Genomic DNA, 16,680 nt, shown 5'->3' on the forward strand with positions numbered 1-16,680 from the left:
AGAGGGTCTTCAGAAAAAATAAGGCATTTTTATAATTTTTATAAATTTTCAGTCTTTGTTTAAAGTCTGCATGCAACTCACGTTTTTCAGTAAGTGTCAGCTTACGGTTTTGTTTTTCTGGCATTTGCAAAACTTTTTTTTATCATCATATTCAGAAACTTAATCTGAGAAAAACAATCTCCTCAGACACTGGATACTAAGCATGGGTATTATTTAAGGAAGTTGGCTCTTCAATATTAGTTTTTCTTCCCAAGCATTAAGGAATGTTGGATTACACAGCAGTGCAAAGAAAGTTGCAGTCCAATAATTGTATCAAAGACACAGCAGGGGCATATCAAAGGAAAATAGCTATTTTGCTTGAAGAAAGAGGGTAGGTAGGTACTAGTCATTAAGAAAATATAGCACAAGATTTCTCCAATTTTCTATCAGCTATGAGTTATAATAGAATTTATCCTTTACAATCTCTAAACAAGACATTTATAGTGAGCATTGGCATCTAGTTGTGAAAGTGTTTTAGAGACAAGGTCACTCTTTTAATGTATATTATTCACCAGTTAAAGATGATAGCGCAGAAGAAGAGGAGAAAATTGGGAGGGATTACTGTCAGTTTGCATGCCTATGAGCTATATGCAAGGTAGCAGAGTTCAAAATAGTGAGAAAAGCCATCATAGGCAGCATTGTGGGATATCAGGGGAGGCCTGTCCAGGTGATATAACAAACAGCCCCATCTACACTGACCCTTTGTTGCTTTACTTTGCCACAAAAAGTGTTATGCCTCTCGGCAAGTTGATTCATTTTGCCAACACAAGTAGCATTGCAGTGTGTACATGTCCACAGTTTTGTCAGCAAAAGCTGCCTGTTGCCAACAAAACTATATGGTTTTGCTATGGCCTGACAAGCCAATAAAGCTGACAACAGGCTGGCTGCATGCCTATGTATCTAAAAGGTACAGTTTCAATAGGCCAGGTGCTATGCCCAGCCTACCCCCTCCCATACAAGCAAAACCTTCTGATTATACCCATTTTAGATAAGACTTTATATGCAGTGTAGGGCCAGCTTTTGATCAGGTACAAATGGAGTCAGACTCTGGGTTGCCCTGCAAGTTATGAGCCTGCAAGCAGTTCAACTACATCATCACCATGTACAGACAGTGACCCAACCTGTACCTGGTACTGTGAAATGATTTTGATTATTGCATGATTATAAACCATACACAGTAGATAAGAAGGTAAACAACTGATTGATGCAGTCAACTGCATTTATTGAGGCAGGATTGGTTTCTAAAATAATTGCACAATCAACCATACACATTTCTGCTATATCTACCCATAGGACTTATCTACATAGCAACACTAGGAGAGTTAATACAAAATAACTAAAGCTGTGAAATTAAAACATAAATAAAAGCATAAACCCTGCCTAAATGTTCTTTCAGAAGTAAGAGTATGTCTACACTGCATTCCCTCTTTCAAGAGAGGGATGCAAAATGCAGAGGAACGAAATTGCAAATGAAGCACGGATTTGAATTTCCCACAGGCTTGTGGATGTGAGGTTGCAGGAATTTTGGTTGGGGTATGTGAGGTGCTCAGGACAGGGTGATGCAGTGTATGATAGGCTCAGATCTAGAGTTTGGGGGATGGGGAGGTGTTCAGGAGTGGGGGGCTTGGCCCCAATTGGGAGTTTGTTGGCCAGGCTTCATTTTTAAATTAAATACTATATCAAACACAAAAAGTTTCGGCATTTATGAGAAGGGCAGGGAACCTGTTTTGAGTCAGGGGTCACTGTCCCACAGAAAAGTCAGTTGGGGGCCACATAAGTGAGATGCAAAAAAATAACTCCTCCAAAACCCCCCTAAGCCTCACTAATGTGGCCCCAACTGTGCTGGTGGGAGCAGGCAACATGGTACTGGGGGAAGGGCGCTAGTAGGTGCTGGGGCAGGGGGCAGGGGGCAGGGTGCCAGGGGAGGACAGAGGAACAGGGGACAGGGTTCTGCAGCAGGGGACAGGGTGTTGCTGGGGGCAGAGCCCCCGCACCCGCCTCCTCCCCGCAGAGGAGGGAAGCCCCGGCGCGCGCCTCCTCTGGAGACTCTCCCCAATCCCCTCCCACGCTACAGACCTGGGGGAGGGGAGTAGTCAGCACACTTCCGGAACCCCTGGAAGTGGCGTGCAGCTTCAGGACTTCTGTCCACCCCACAGGAAGCCAACACTACCTCCACTGTCGCTGGAGGTAGGTAGTGGGGCTTCTTGGGGGTGGGAGGAAATGGAGGGCGCCCCCCAAATGCCTCGTGATTGACCAGTCAATCGCGATCGACGGGTTGGTGACCACAGCCTTATAAAATGAGGTTTAAGGGTAATTTTGAAAGAAGGGTTTTCTTTTGAAATAACCGCGTCTAGACAGCATTTCTTTTTTTGAAATACAGTATTTAGAGGGGGTCACAAGACAGTCCGGTTTCTTGGGTTTTTGGGACAGTCCGGTAAAAAAATGAGAAAATACCAGACATGTGCAATGTCCGATATTTTCTAGTTTTCCAGCTGGGCGCCCTACGGAAGCCTGGTGAGGGGACTGGCTGGGAGGTGGGGCGTGATAAGCACGGAAAGCCTCTGGTTGCATGTGATACCTTGGGGAGGAGAGGAAGCCCTGTACGTGCTCCTGAGCGTGGGTCAAGCGCGTAGTTGTAGCTGGCCAGAGCCACTCCTAAACTAACATGTACAAAGTTCTTCCGCAATTGACCGTGGTGGAGTCGCAGCTGAACTCACTCGCGCTTCGCCAGGACAGTACATGGGATGGGCAGCGCCCTGGGATCTGCACGTGCCCGGGTCAGGCCCGCTCCCTGCCGGCTGATTCGCGCTCCCCCTGGCCTCTTCTCGGCCGGCCAGTTCTCCCCCCGATCTTCCCCGGCCACCCCCGCTACCCCCGCAAGCCCTGCTTCCGACGGCCAGTTCTCCCCTCCTCCTCCCCACGTTCCCCAGCCAGCCCGGCTGCACCCAATCCCCTGTCCCTCCCCCCGCCAGCACTGCTTCCCGCCAGCTGGTTTCCGCACCCGATCTCCTTCGGCCAGCCCCACTGCCCCCAACTGCCCCTTTACTCATGGAGAAATGAGGATTGGGGTTCACACAAATTCATTTAGAATTTTAGGGGGTTGCGGTATTACAAAGTTTGAGAACCCCTGGGCTAGAGGGAGATGAGACAAATGCTTATAGATAAATCTATACAATAAAACCAAAGTGTGATTGTAGCGTGGAGAGGTATACACATGCTACCTTTAATCTAGCAAATTACTTCAGCACAAGCTAGCAATCCAAATTCATACCAAGAGTCCCTGGCAAGCTTGTACTGGAAATACTAGGCTGTGCAAATCCCTTTGCTGCCACCTTTTCAATATTCATTACCAATGCTATCTAGATTTAAGGCAGCACAGTAAGCCTTTCTGTTTACAGAGATACCCTGAGAATTTGTGGGAGAAAGAAGAGTTGAGGGGAGAGTAAGAAAGCAAGACAAGCGAAAAACAAAATAAAAATGTAATATTATGATCAAACAACAGTGAAGGATGTGTTTGTTTTTTTAAATTCTTTGACTGAAGTTTATTTACTCAGACTGCAGTAGATTTAAATGGTCCTAGCTAGACTTTAAATAGCATGAACTAGACTTTAATACCTAATTGAACTGAACAGGTGATCTACTTAACCCTTGAGACTTTTCCTGCTATTAGACTTTTTAATGGAAAGACTCTTTTCCATTACATTATATTAACCTAGCATAAATCTTATGTGCAAAAGACTCTTTGCACAACAAATAGTTATTAGGAATGAGTATTTTAAAAAAAGGGAAAAAAGCTTGGATTGAGTGAAAGATAAAACTGAAGAAAATCAATGTAGTCTATTGTTCTAGTGCTCTACTTAATGATACTCTTGAAGGAAGGGAAAACGTCGATACTGATTTTGTTTTGCATTTGAGTTACAAATCAGTAAGAAACTAACCTGGCTATGGCTATCACTCAATATTCTTCAGCTGTGTTTCTGATCTTAAGGTAATTGTTAACTGCCTTGTTTAGCAGAGAGGTCAAGTATACATCAGTTATTCAAAGACTGACGTCTATCCTGAAAGTGCAAAACAATTAAGTACTAATCCTTTGATTATTAACTGATTTAAGAGTCCAGTTTGGTAAGTCAATGTGTTACAAGGACATTCTGAAAACGCTCAACAGCAACATAAAGATATCTGAAAAAGGCAAGACTGAGTCATTTAAGATGTGTTAAACCAAAACAAGATGGTTAGTACTTTGGTCTGGGATTTAAACATTTGGCTCCTGAACACTTTCCCAGTTACCTAAGGAGAGGGAAAGGTTGGAGAGTTCTTGGGAAATTATTAACAAGAAAAAAAGCATTTTAATTAAAAAATAGCAGTTCTACACCTACTCCCCAGTTCACAGCCATGCGCTGCAGGCTGGAAAAAAAATAGATTATCCTATGTAATTTGAGACTTGAACATAAGAGGTTATTTTAGGCCCTGATCCTGCAAATCTTATGCATGTGCTTAAGCTTATACACAGTGAATAGCCCTATTGTTTTCAACTGAACTTCTCATACAGAATGCAGCTAAACATCTGCAGAACTGAAGCCTTGCATGGCAAACTCTTTCGGGAAGGGAACATAACTATCTGTAGATCTGTAAAAAGTCTATGCAGCACAGCTCTGAACCTGATCAGGTCTTGTGGACATTTTATCAAGAAATAAAATAATTCAAAGTAGTGATCAGCCATGGAATGTTTTAAACTAAACCAATCTGAAATCTGAACCACATATATGCTACTACCTACATTGCTTTATTCTCAGAAATCTTCAGTTGAACAGTATTAGGACCCATTCTTGAGCAACTAGGGCCATTCTCTTCAATGGGAACATTCATGGTAATGACCATGTAATGCCCCATCTAGGCTAGGATTTAAGGTGTGATATTATTGGGTTAGTTAACTAACATACTAACATCACACCTTAAATCATAGCCTAGACAAGGCCTCAGTGTTTTCAAAGCTGGGTCCTTAATTTTCAGCATATCCTTCACTTAAATGTTAAATATACCATAAACAGAAAAAAAAAATCAGTCTACGCAATCAATTCCTGTTTATTTTGCAGTTACTACCCTACAATGAAGTTTCAAATATTAATATGATATAGGTTTCTAGTGTTATGCATCACCAACTGCATTTTAAGCATATTCACACACAGCTAAAATCAAATTTTATTTGGTTTCCTTCGAGCAGACAAAATCATGATAAAGTTCCAATTAAAAATAATGGATGTTGTAATCCATGGTGAGATCACAGACCAGTATTGCCAGCTGTCAAGACTGTATCACTAGTTCCATGGTATTTAAAGAAGCAGCTCCAGGACTTCTCTGATTATATAGCAGCTCAATTTGCAATAATCACCACCACCACCCCCCCCCCACACACACACACACACCCACACCCACACACAAAAAAAGGAAGTTTCTCACCATCATGTTTGCAGACGAAAGGGCTTGAAGATATGACCCAAGTGTAACATAAAGGGTCAAATATCAATGATGATTTGAATCAAATGGAATCAAATGATTCAATCAAATGATTTTGGAGGTCTGAGTCATGCATGCTCTTGTATATACTAAGGATTTCAGTATCACCAACCCCAAGTGTTACAAGATTTAATAAACACATTTCCTAAATTAAAAATATATATTTTTACCTGTTTATGAAAAAAAATGTATTTCCTTGACTAAAAGATAAGGGAAAACAAGATATCTTGTTCTCTCTAAGGTGCATTCAAGAAGCTGCCTAAACTGAAGCTCATAACTTGAGAATTCCCTTTGCCATCTATCCTAGAGGTCTTCAGTGGAAAGAGGTGGAGGGAAGGAGGAGAGAAAAAAAAACAGCCATTGATATCAGGGGGGAAAGGGCCAGGGACAAGTTTTGTTCCCTGATGTGCATGAATGGCTTCCATTGAAATTAATGCTTCATCCTAAACAGTCCCCATTGCATCCAAAGGCATTTAAAGTTATATTCCTTGAATTATTTTTATTCCAAGATTAAATTTAATGTTGTGAAATTTAATATAAAGCCACATGCTACAGTTTGCTTCTAGCCACTTTCTAAGCTGTTCTAGTTTGTTCAAAACAAAAACCTTAGGAAAGATTTGTAGAAAAACTTCCCTAAACTGAACACAGCTGACTGCATATAGAAAGGCCTGTATTCCCTCTTTCCTGTCCAGCTACTGTGTTGAAAACAGTGGCCTGTAAGATCCTTTTGTAGACTTATAAACAAACAATCCCTTTCATAAACATTTGCCTTATTTGTAAAAACAAATGTGGCTTATAAAATAGACAATCTCACTTTGCTCTTGCATTAATTTTTAATTCTGATACAAATGATTTGGCTAAACTCTTGTCCTGATGCAGACAAGTTCTCATTCCCTTTGTGATTGTTGAATGAACCAATTACAGCTAAAGCTGTGGAGGTTTTGGGGGGAGGGGAGTCAATCTCTGATCTATCCATCTGGTCTGTTTGAGGATACCCATTTACAAAATGCTAGACTGAAAACTCATCTACAAGTCTGTGTAGCAGATGTAGGATTGTTTGTATTATTCCAATGAGATAATTCCCAAAACTTTCAATCCCTCAGTACCTTTTATTAAACAATCTTTTGTTAAGGTTACTAAGATGTGTTTGAAGGGAGTAACTGTGGTGGTCTCTACTTATTCATTTGATAAAAATATGTTATTGTGTAAGTCAGAAGTTCTCTCTTCATATTGAGTTAATGTTCACCAGAACCTACTGTGTTATATTAGCAAATTACAGTAACTTTTTAATAATTCTCTTTTGAACATCACATCAGTTTGCTGTCAAATAATCCAGTAAGTGTATCACAACAGAAGGCAAAAAGGTAATAATAATAGCTTTAATATTTAATTCTAGTAATCTTTGCACTCACAGAGTCTTTCTTCCAAGGAAACCAAAGTACTCCACAAACCTACTCTCTCACTGGCAGAGTGTACGTATGTGGCAGCGAGAGGGGAAGATAAGCACAAAGAGACTAAATGACTTATTTAAGGTCACACAAGTCAGTGTTAGAGTCAGAAACAGAACTTTTAGGGTAAAATGTTCTACCTTTTAGGATAATATTAACCTTTTTCCTACAAGGCAAAAACAAATTGCCGTGAGAAATAACAGAATATTTGGAGTTTTCAAAAAATGTCTTTCTGCTAAGTTGCTTTATTTTCTTTCTTCTAGAATGCTGCTATGTGGGATGGTCTAATACTGGCTTCAAAGAGCATGTTGAAGCTGTTTAAATACATAGCTTGTGATACCATTATTGTCTGTTTTAGAAATAAACTCTCACACATAGTGTAGTGGGACACAGTTCAGGGCATAATTAATACTTATTAATGTACATTATTTTATTCCTTTACCTTTTCCCGGTAACTAAAACCACCATGATCCATTCTTTGCCAAATGTGCCACTGAGGAAGTCAATTGAACTTCCATGTTTACAGAGATATTCATACTAACTCAAGATAGAATTTGGGCATAAACTTGGCTGATGTTACCTACCTTTCCAGAAGGATGTCCCTGAATCTGGCTAAAGCTTGTTCCCTTTGCTCATGCAGAACTTTCATTGGCCAATAGCAAGTTCTGGCATCTGTTTCCCACATGCCAGGAAAATTCCACAAGGAATTTAAACTGAAATGCCTTTACTAGTTTGACAGATTAGGCTTATAAAATCCAATACCCAAAAATACAGATTGTTTTAGTTAATGTCTTTCCTAGAATTTGTCAGACAGAAGAGACATAAATACAATCATGAAGAGTTGGTCATATTAAAATGACACAGAAAGCAAATGTTTGATACGAGTCAGCATCCAGACAGAGTGAGGGTCACATCATGGATACAGAGATATAGTGCAATAGAGGATACAATTGAATAAAATAATGTGTAGTGGCCAAGGTTGTTCATTTAAGATGTAAGTCATCACTCTTGTACAATCCTCTGTTAAACGACGTCCATCAATCTCGGTGCTTTGTTTAAATTATGGAGTCTGAAGCCATATGACAACTTCAGGGCAGATTTGTCAAGGTGTTTAAACATCTAAAGATAGCACAGGTACCTGTGACATTTGTAGAATCTCACTGGGTACCTATCTTTATCTTTAGTCACCCTTTGAGACTTTATGCTTGGTACCAACAAATTACAATAAGAGTGCACAGGAAGCATGTATACTGTATAACATATCTCTTTGGAAATTGTACAAACTGATGAATTGCATATCCAACCCAAGGAGCATTATTGGTTACAACCTATGTGCAAATGCACTAGAAAGTATAGGCATATGTGAATAGCATTTTCTATTTGGAAAAGGCTTAAGTAGTGGTGTAAGGAATATGACACCTGTTGCTCCAAACAGCAACGTTCATATAGCCACTACACATCATCGTAACAATGTCTGATAGTTCTGTGCCCCTACAGATGCTTACCTATAGTATTATGCCCATGAGTCAAGAATGCAATATACATTACTGCATTGCTGTTACAATGCATAGTTACTGTCTGCATCTCTCTCTGATGGTAGACCAATGTACTTGTCATATGTTATTGCACATTTTTGTTCTTCTAACTGCCTCGAGTTCAAAATTTGTTGACAGAGGTAGAAAACACCAAGTTTTGTTTTTGCAGTAAAACCTATAATAATGTTCTTCACTGTTGTGACCTCACTATTAAATTCTCACAAAGGAATGGTGTCATGTGTACCCACTTGCCTACCATGGACAGTCACTAGCACATCCATCCATGATAGTCTCATCAAATCCCCTATCTGAGAAAGTTACACCAGGTATTTATGTCACTCAGAATACCATGCTACCAATAGCGGGTGCTGATTTGTGTCATGGGCCACATGATCTGTCATTTGACAAAATAGGCCACTTCACCTTGAATGGTCTCTTCAAACATGTTAACTACTTACACTAAACAATCTGTTCCACATTGTACAGGCAGTCCCCGACTTACACGGATCCGACTTACGTCGGATCCGCACTTACGAACGGGGCTTCTCTCGCCCTGGAGCTCACAGGCGGCGAGTTGCCACCCATGTCCTCCGGGGCGAGAAAAGCTTCTCCTGGTCTCCCTGGTCTGCTGGGGGGGTCCAGCAAAGCCGCTGGACCCCCCCAGCAGACCAGGGACACCCGAGCAAAGCCGCCCAGGCAGCAGGACTCCTGCCGCCTGGGCAGCTTTGCTCCTGTCCCCCTGATCTGCTGGGAGGGGTCCAGCAAAGCCGCTAGACCCCCCCAGCAGACCAGGGACACCCGAGCAAAGCCGCCGCCTGGGCGGCTTTGCTCCCGGGCAAATGAGCAAAGCCGCCCAGGCTTTGCTCTGGTGTTCCTGGTCTACTGCGGTGGTCCAGCGGCTTTGCTGGACCCCTCCCCCCCCCCAAGCAGACCAGGGGGACAGGAGCAAAGCTGCGAATCATGCCCGCAGCGGGACAGCCCGGGTGCGCTCAGGCTGTCCCGCTGCGGGCGTGCTCCGCGGCTTTGCTCCTGTCCCCCTGGTCTGCTGGGGGGGGGGGGTGCAGCTAGTGCCCCCCCCCCAGCAGACCAGGCTTTTCTTGCCTACCCCTGGGGTAGAGCAGCTGGGGGCTGCCGGGTTGGTCCCGCAGCGCCGCTCCAGACCAACCCGGCAGCACCCCAGCTGCTCTGCCCCAGGCGTCCTGATTCAGCCGCTGCTGGTCAGTTTCAGCAGCGGCTGAATCAGGACGCCTGGGGCTGAGCAGCTGGGGTGCTGCTGGGTTGCTCCAGTAGTGCCGAGGAGCCACGCTACTGGTGCAACCCAGCAGCACCCCAGCTGCTCTGCCCCAGGCGTCCCCAAGTCAGCCGCTGCTGAAACTGACCAGCAGCTGACTACAGGAAGCCCGAGGCAGAGTTGCTCTGCCCCAGACTTGCTGGAATCAGCTGCTGATCAGTTTCAGCAGCAGCTGACTTGGGGACGCCTGGGTTTCTTAAATTGAATCTGTATGTAAGTCAGAACTGGCATCCAGATTCAGCCCCAGTTGAAACTGATCAGTTTCAGCAGCGGCTGACGCCAGTTCCGACTTACATACAAATTCAACTTAAGAACAAACCTACAGTCCCTATCTTGTCCATAACCCGGGGACTGCCTGTATTTAGCTGTGTCACCCTAATTTCCAAGACTTGAAGAGGAGCTGCGTAATCTTGAAAACCTGTCTCTTTCACTAACAGAAGTTGGTCCAATACAATATGATAAACCTTGTCATTTTACAAAATAAGCAGTTTCAGTCACCAAAAAAATAAAATAAAATAAAATAAAATAAAATAAAATAAACCAATGTTACACACATGGCACCTAGTCATTAATCTGAGTGACAGTCTGGAGTAAGCAGTACTAATCAAGTGTATAGTCACACTACTAGGCTTATAGTCCTCATGAGTCTTCCTGTAGCATGTTTTTCCTGGCTCAGAATAAATGTTGTGTCCTATACTCTATTCAATGATTTATAATTATAATTTGAAATTGCAGCAAATTACATGAAAAAATGCTTTTTATGCATTTCATGACTTATTTTAAGGCAATAAAGACTAGTAATGGATACGGTCTAAAAAAAAGGACCAATTTACATAAATCACACCCTTATTCTCAGCTTTATAGACATGCTCATGTAAAACTTGCATCAACTGAGTTTCACACCATCTCTCAGGATGCACTACTTTCCCCAATATGCAAATGATTGTTCTGCCCTTTTATATATATGCAATTGTTTTCTAGAGTATATGCACAAGTATGTGTCATGTCAAAAGCCCATGTATTTTTCACTTGAGTCTCATTTTAATTACTATTAATCTGAAACAACTCTTCTCCGTCTCAAGATCCTGTTAATTCTTTATATTCCAAGAGCCAAAAAGCTACTTGGTTACCCAGTAAGTATTAGCTGCTAGGACCACAGCTGCCTGCAGTACCCTGGCTGCAGCACATGGTGGGGGGGGGCTGTTTGGTAGGCAGCCCGGATCTCAAACACATGACTAACCAATTAAACTATTACAATTCTATTGTTTTACCAGTTAACTTTAATTGATATTTATACCCTATGTACAACTTAACACATTACTTAGGATTCTGTGTGTATTTTACAGCAACCTAAAGCCTTATTCTCTATAGACACTTTACAGCAAATTCTTATATGCTCTATCGCTTAAACAATTCAAATGGAGCACTGAACAACCCCTTCCCTTTCAGCTGGTTTTGACAATACAGCTAACAGAAAAGTTTCTGTTGCTTATTTATTATGAAATAGAAGACAAACACTACTTATTAAAACTGATTTATGTCACACTTAAAAAAAAAAGGAAACTAGTTTCTTTTATGCCTGCATTTGGATCAAAGACTGCAATCTCAACAGATGTCTCCACCATAACCCTAGATACAATCACTATTTGGATAGGAAAAGTTTGACGAAAACTGCTGAAGGATGTGGTGTTGGTAGTTCATAAGTGGCACTTTTCAAACTGGCATTGAATCTATATTATAGCATCAACCTAAGGGGCACTGTGCTGTTCAAGATACCAGTTTTCAAATTAGATATTGAAATCCTCAGCAACTAGGATAATTAATGATCTCGTAGCACTATTTTCTACAAGAGCAGAAAGGTAAAGTCCAATATGCTTGTCAAATTCCAGTTTAGGTAATTACAACCTACATTTCCTCTGCAATTTTCAATTACAACTGAAGACAGTATTTTACTTTGCCTATACAGGCAGTCCCCGGGTTACGTGGATCCTACTTATGTCAGATCCTTACTTACGAACGGGGTGACTCATCCTGCACTAGCTGCGCCCCCCCCCCCCCCACCAGCAGACCGCCGAGACACGCCGCGGCGGTCCCACCGCCCGCATCCTCCACAGCGAGAAAAGCCGCTCCACGGCTCCCTGGACTGCTGGGGGGGTGGGGGGGGCCAGCAGACCAGGGAGACGCGGAGCAAAGACACGGAGGACACGGGCGGCAGGACCGCGGCGCGTCTCAGCGGTCCCACCGCTCGCGTCTCCCTGGTCTGCTGGGGGGGGGCGCTGCTAGTGTGCCCCCCCCCCCCCTCCAGCAGACCAGGCTTTTCTCACCGCGGAGGACGCGGGCAGCAGGACCGCCGAGACGTGCTGCGGTCCCGCCAGCCCCATCCTCCGCAGCAAAAAAAGCCTGGTCTTCTGGGGGGAGGTTGGACGCAGCTAGTCCGCTCTCCCCCCGCCCCCCCAGCAGACCAGGCTTTTCTTGCCGCTGGTCAGTTTCAGCAGCAGCTGAATCAGGACACCTGGGGTAGAGCAGCTGCCGGGTTGGTCCCACAGCGCCGAGGTGCGGTACTACTGGACCAACCCAGCAGCGCTGCCCCAGGCGTCCCCAAGTCAGCCGCTGCTGAAACTGACCAGCAGCTGACTACAGGAAGCCCAAGGCAGAGCTGCTCTGCCCCGGGCTTCCTAGAATCAGCCGCTGATCAGTTTCAGCAGCGGCTGACTTGGGGACACCTGGGGTAGAGCAGCTGGGGTGCTGCCGGGTTGGTCAGTGCTACCAGACCAACCCAGCAGCACTCCAGCTGCTCTGCCCCAGGTGTGTCCGATTCAGCCGCTGCTGGTCAGTTTCAACAGCGGTTGAATCTGGACGCCTGGGACAGAGCAGCTGGGGAGCTGCCGGGTTGGTCCCCGCAGCGCTGCACCTCGGCGCTGCGGGGACCAACCTGGCAGCACCCCAGCTGCTCTACCCCAGGTGTCCCCAAGTCAGCTGCTACTGAAACTGATCAGCAGCTGATTCCAGGAAGTCCGGGGCAAAGCAGCTCTACCTCGGGCTTCCTGTAGTCAGCCGCTGGTCAGTTTCAGCAGCGGCTGAATCGGAGACACCTGGGGTACAATACGTACCAGTTCCAACTTACATTCAAATTCAACTTAAGAACAAACCTACAGTCCCTATCTTGTCCGTAGCCCGGGGACTGCCTGTAGAACCTAAGTTACATACCACACAGTTACTTAAAAGTGAAATTGTGTGTTTATGGAGGATGAAAAGTTTCCAAAGCACTTCAATGCATTGCAACACTGGTTATAGTGAATTGCCACTAAAAGCTAAGTTGTTCTCTGGAAAAAAAAATTACACTTGTAAGGGCAACATAGATGTTTAAATGTAAAAGCTGCTCAATGTGTTTGTTTCACTGGCCCAAAAATATTTGATATAAACAGAAGACTGACCAGATTTGCTACAGAAGTAAGTTTTTATAAGTGTATCCTTTATTGTAGTGTTATTTCCTGACTTCATCATGCAACATTCATAGGAAATCAACTGATATCCCTTTGTCTCTTCCAGGCAAGGTGGAATTATTCTCCCTCTTTTTCCAGTGATAGAAGTAGTATCCATCACAAAATTCTGCAATGCATATAGACTTCTGTCCTCTTTACAATGGCCCCACCAATAAGGCCAACACTTGACGTATGAACCTTAAAAAGAGAGTCCCCAAATCAAATCTATTGCTCTTGAACTGGTACCTTTAAAGTTAAACACCATCAAACTTGGAAATGGGAAAATGACATTCAGCTATTCAGTAACCTTTCAGAAAACAGATCAGTGGTGACAGTCCTTAGCAGGGATGTTAAATTTAGATTAATTAACTAAACTGAACAGTTGATGGGATTTCCACTGACTATTCAATTAGTCTATAAGGGTGCCTTTGCACTGAAGCAAGAGCCCTATCAGGCTCTTGCTACAGTTCAAAAGCAGAAGCCCCATGCTCTCTGCGGGGCTTCTGCTTTTGAAATTTCAAAAGTAGAATAGCAGCAGAAGTGCGGCAAGCAGAGACTGCTTCAGTCCCCGCTCGTGGCATTTCCTGTTGTGCCGCTATCTCCCCTGCCCACCACAGAGACGGTGCTAGGGGGAACCAGCTTTTAAGCCGGCTCTCCCTAGCACCAGCTCCTGCTCCTCTCCCTCTTGCTGCCTCTATCTGATAGAGGCAGCGAGGGGGGAGGAGGGGGAGAAGCGACTAGTCGCATGACTAGTCAACTATCCGCTAAGCTTCTGATTATTGGATAGTTGACTAATCTCTTACATCTCTAGTCCTTAGCACAAAAATAATAGTCACACTCTTCCACTGAAATTTTATATTCTCACATATAGTGTTGTCTTACTGAAATTTCTCAGAAGATCAAAGCTAACTGCTCACAAAATAACAAGGCTACATCTATTTCACCACAGTGATCCCACAAATTAAATCCTATCTACTGCAAAGACTATGGAGGTAGAGATATAGACCTCCTTCAAAATCAGCTGTCAGATGAAAGCATCACTATGGATTTCATAGCTCTAACAGGCCCCCTGATGCATGTAATGACTTCAGTGAGCCAATAACCTAAATCACCACACTGGACAATTAAAAAACTACAAAGGTTTCAATTAATTTGTGCCTTTTAGTAGCTAAGTATGAGAAAAGGGGTTATAGCTCTGACACATAAGTATTACCTTTATTCAAGCATTTCCAACTTAGCCACACCAAGTCTGTCACATAAATTTAAAGCTCCCACCAAGGTAGCATTTCCATAAAGGAAAGGAGGATAATGAAGTGAATTAGCACACAGGAGCTGCAATAAAATCTAAGCTGAGGAGACTGATAGATGAATCTGCTTCTTTTTAAGTCTACTCTGTTGTCTTATATGCTTCCAGGAGTAAACAGTGAGGATCATTCTGAATTTACCTGCAAAACCAAACCAATTGTTAAGATGTTCTTTTTTTGAAATGGGGTGCTTCATTTAAAACAATGTTTTTTTTATTTGATTCATCATACTTCACTAAATAAGATATTACCGCATCACTGCAGTTCCACATTTCTAATAGATGCTTAGAATGAAATGATTAAACTTTACGCACTTTACACAACAAGGAGTAACCATGCATGGGCTCACAAACACTGGAAAATGTTTTAAGTATCATGGCATGGTGCCAAAATGGGATAAACTAACTCTTTAAAGATTACCTTGACTGCTATAGGATAACAAGCCGTTCTATCATGAGTTACAGAACAAGTCAAGGGAAAAATCAGATGTGCCCTTTAAAACAGAAATGCTCACAAAAATGTATTAGAGCTACCACTGTCATTTCAACTAGACAGGTGGGGTTTTAATCACAATATCCAATTACAGTTTTTATATTTCATATCCATAGTTTGGTCACTTAGAAGGGAAGTGACAACAAGATGAGCAATGATAGGCCCTTACATGTAAGACAAAAATATATTTATTAAGTGAATGGGAGGTGGTGAGATATTTCTACAGATGACAAATATTCCATAAAAAGGGTAGTTTACAGAAGTTAAATGAAATGGAATACTGTTTGCCAGTAAAGACCTGCATCTATCTGTACAGATGAATCTGATACCATCTAAATGTTTTGTTAGTCTTTAAAGTGCTACCAGACTATTTGTTGTTTACATTTTTCCTCTTACAGACTAACACAGCTACCCCTCTGAAGCATATGAATCTTTGTTTGCCAACTTTAAAAACAACATGCCCAGAAATCAACAGCAAGAATTCTTCATTTACAGGTACTCAGTGACAATCAAAAGGGGAGATTCATTTTTCATCCAGCACTTTTTATCCTAAGAGGGCAAAAGGAGGCCAAGTTTCATTCATATATACAAAGCGTACTCATAGGGTCAATGTAAAAGTAGGCATATGACCCAATGAAGTAAGCAAGACTACCAACCAACTAGCTATGCCCTGTTGGGGGGGGGGGGGGGGGAGTGCAGGGTGGAGAGCTAACACAGAATTTAGAAACCTAATACAGCAGCTTCTAAAAATTGCATTGCCTTTATAGTCGTAGTTTCAGTCTATGTAGACATTATTTATGTTGACAGTTCTCCCATTGCTGTAGTAGTAAAGCCACCTTCCAGACTGGCAAAGTAATTATTTCATCAACCTCGCACTGTGTACACCACGGATCAGGTTGGCCTGGAAACGTTATTGAAGGATGTGGATATTTCACAGCACTGAAGGATGCCCATGCAAGTTCCCAGTATAGACAAGTCCAGAAGGGCTTGAAAAATTACACAGGCGCCTGCTAGAGGTCAGTGTACGGAGGAAGGGGAGGCGGGGAAGGGAAGCAGAGAGACCCAGCCGCTGCCCCGCGACCCAAGCACTGCTTCTGGGATTGCCCCCATGCTACTGCTCCTATACCCGCGGAGACGGGGCGAGAAGGGCGAGGCCTCGGACGTTCCCCTCCGTTTCTGCTCCCACCAACGGAAATTTCCCCGCCCCCTATCTCTGGTGGAGGGGAAGGAGGCCACCGCCCCACCCGACAGCCCTTGGCAGGCTCCTGCCCCTTTCCCGCCTCAGTTACACGACCCCGCCCGCCCCAGCAAGGCGGCAGCGCGGACGCAGGGAGTCTGCTGCCAGGGCACAGGCAAGAGGAGGCCCGCGCCTTGTGGGAGCGCCCGACAGCCGGGCTCCGGCAGAGCATCCGCACAGCCCCCCTGTACCTCGCTCCCACTGTGCGATCCCGTTTCCGCCTTCCCGCGGTGGGGGCGGGGGAGTGTGAGTTGCTGCAGCCAATCAAAGCCGCCAGCTGCCGCGCGCCGGTACAGTTATGCACCCCCTCAGCCCTCTGGCCGCCGCCCCCAATCAGC

The 16,680-nt window shown here is 43.8% G+C and overlaps 1 protein-coding gene across 2 annotated transcripts in view; it reads right to left on the minus strand.

Moving 5' to 3' along the window:
* XRCC4 (X-ray repair cross complementing 4) overlaps window positions 1–16,680 on the minus strand; it is a 271,873-nt gene extending 255,193 nt beyond the window's left edge. Inside the window, exon 1 of one of the 2 annotated variants that reach the window (XM_006124336.5) lies at window positions 16,534–16,680. The gene's annotated coding sequence lies outside the window, so the exon portion shown is untranslated. The remainder of the gene's footprint in view (window positions 1–16,533) is intronic. The other variant, XM_075932197.2, reaches the window with a different exon arrangement.

Source organism: Pelodiscus sinensis, chromosome 6 (genome assembly GCF_052426305.1).
Source record: "Pelodiscus sinensis isolate ZL-2025 chromosome 6, ASM5242630v1, whole genome shotgun sequence".
NCBI classification, from domain to species: domain Eukaryota; kingdom Metazoa; phylum Chordata; order Testudines; family Trionychidae; genus Pelodiscus; species Pelodiscus sinensis.